This window comes from Penaeus japonicus, unplaced genomic scaffold, assembly GCF_977035675.1.
Source record: "Penaeus japonicus unplaced genomic scaffold, GWHDUDI00000001_assembly GWHDUDI00000011, whole genome shotgun sequence".
In the NCBI taxonomy this organism is placed as follows: Eukaryota; Metazoa; Arthropoda; class Malacostraca; order Decapoda; family Penaeidae; genus Penaeus; species Penaeus japonicus.
In genome coordinates this window covers 14,108,455-14,110,954 of record NW_028234413.1, presented here as the reverse complement: position 1 = coordinate 14,110,954, position 2,500 = coordinate 14,108,455, and the positions used below count along the sequence as shown (strand labels likewise).

Here is a 2,500-nt window from a genome sequence, read left to right as displayed (position 1 = left end):
CCCCCAAGAATCCAAAATGGTTAGGTACATTCCCAAAGATTGTGAGTGTGATGGTCTTATTCGCTTTAACTATTTAACAAATATGATCGTAATCAAAATAGATTTGCCTTCCTATAGACTAACACGAACACGCTGTTGGTGTCGGGTCGGAAGCATAGGTGTCGCCAGCGGACTCGCCGATGGATCAGGGTCGTGCAGCACGAACGGCAGACAAGGAGCCAAAGATTTTTAAGGGAAGGTTGAAATATATATTATACTTGTGCACCCCCTTTATGTACACTTTTCCCCCGCTCACTTAAAGGAAGAGATAAGCTGCAGGGGCTAAATAGGATTCTATAAAGTCCAAAGTGAGGTTTTGATATTTCGCTCTTTAAAACTATCAATTTCATTTTTACACAATTAACAAAGTATTATTATCATCACCAATATAATCCAAAATTCACCTCGCTTATACCAAGAAGTAATCATAGAAGCCATGAGGAATATTTCTCGAGCATGAATGCGGCCTCACATTTAGGGTGCATGTTTACACACAGGCGTCTGAGAGAGAGAGAGAGAGAGAGAGAGAGAGAGAGAGAGAGAGAGAGAGAGAGAGAGAGAGAGAGAGAGAGAGAGAGAGAGAGAGAGAGAGAGGGGGGGTGGGGAGGGGGAGAGAGAGAGAGAGAGAGAGAGAGAGAAAGAGAGAGAGAGAAAGAGAGAGAGAGAGAAAGAGGGGGGGAGATGCCTTGGCCCTCGTTTGCAATGTAAATCTCGCATTACCATGCTCGCGCACTCTTATAGCCCACCTCATATACATGCCGTTCCTCTTCAGACCACTGGTTAAGGTTAACGATGGGTGGCAACTAGTGAGCATATCAACAAAATAATGGTAGTATTAGTTTTATTGATTTTTGGTGTGACGGATAATTCGATCATAAGCTTGGGTGTGGAAGTGCCAGTGTCATATGACTATGATGTTGGTTGATGGTGCAATAGCAGCGAAAACTTCCTGCCTGCCGTTCGTGTACCTTTCCTCGTCTTAGAAAGCACGAACGACCCTCATCCATCGGCGAGACCGCTGGCGACCCCTATCAGCCCGACTGCTTCCGACCCGACGCCCATCACCCGACCGCTACCGATCTGGTACCCACCACCACCTAACCCACTGCTAAACAATGCCCACCGCTGCCGAATAGTGCCCACTGCCCGTGCCCACCCGCTGTTCTCCCCCCAGTGGTCTTCATGCCATTGTTTTTTTCACACACACACACACACACACACACACACACACACACACACACACACACACACACACACACACACACACACACACACACACACACACACACACACACACACACACACACACACACACACACACAAACACATCCCAATGGATCTCTTGCTGCGTCAAAGTCAAGCTTGATGCCGTCGCTGTCGCTGTCTTCCATCAACGAATTGACCCTTCGACTCCATGACATAAATGCCACGTCGCTGATGTCCTCGCCAGATGGCAGACTGGGAAAAGCTGGCATGAAGACCGCTGGGAGGAGAATAGCGGGTGGGCACGGGCAGTGGGCACTATTCGGCAGCGATGTGTGTAATATATATATATATATATATATATATATATATATATATATATATATATATATATATGTATATATATATATAATGCATATATATATATATATATATATATATATATATATATATATGTATATATATATATATATACATACACACACACACACACACACACACACACACACACACACACACACACACACACACACACACACACACACTCACTCACTCTCTCTCTCTCTCTCTCTCTCTCTCTCTCACTCACTCACTCACACACTTTATCCATCAATATATATATGTCTGTCTGACTGTCTGTCTATCTACCTATCTATCTATCTATTTGTATGTGTGTGTATACATACAAATAATTATTTTCTTCCTCTCTCTCTCTCTCCCAGTTGGCTTTTCAAAACTCTAAGCAAGGACGTGCCGGAGGAAAGGTTTGAGCGCTTGATACATTGCAGCCAGGAGTGGGATTAGGCACATATCTGCGCATTTGTGAATGGTTAAGAACTCATTGTGGTATAGAGAGTTATTATTATACAATTGATGTTATATATTAATATCAATGATAATGGTAATGCTAACAGAAAAAAAAACACAATAATGAAACAGTTGCAGTGTAAATGCTGCCGATGATAAAAAAAAAAACATAATTGCAACATGATATGTAGCGTTTATATTATTGCTTTCCAAATCATCATATATATATTTTTGCACCTTCATGCTATGTTGAAACATCTCTGAGAAATGTCAATATTTTCTTTTTATAAGCATCAATTTCTAACTTTTGTTTGTTTATAACGACGAAGTGTGAATGAAAAGACAGGCTATTTTCATAAGTCATGTGTTTATTTTTACACTGGTTCATCATGTTTCTCCCACATGAATCTATGAAATTTCCCTTGGTTTCAGTGGTGAAATTTCTATACTG

The 2,500-nt window shown here is 41.7% G+C and overlaps 1 protein-coding gene across 5 annotated transcripts in view; it reads right to left on the bottom strand.

Moving 5' to 3' along the window:
- Positions 1-2,397: 2,397 nt before the first annotated feature.
- The window catches only part of Pxn (Peroxidasin), a 224,137-nt gene continuing 224,034 nt past the window's right edge, over positions 2,398-2,500 (bottom strand). For all 5 annotated transcript variants that reach the window (XM_086541630.1, XM_086541628.1, XM_086541627.1 and 2 more), the window contains one exon: positions 2,398-2,500. This exon is cut by the window's right edge and continues 1,767 nt beyond it. The gene's annotated coding sequence lies outside the window, so the exon portion shown is untranslated.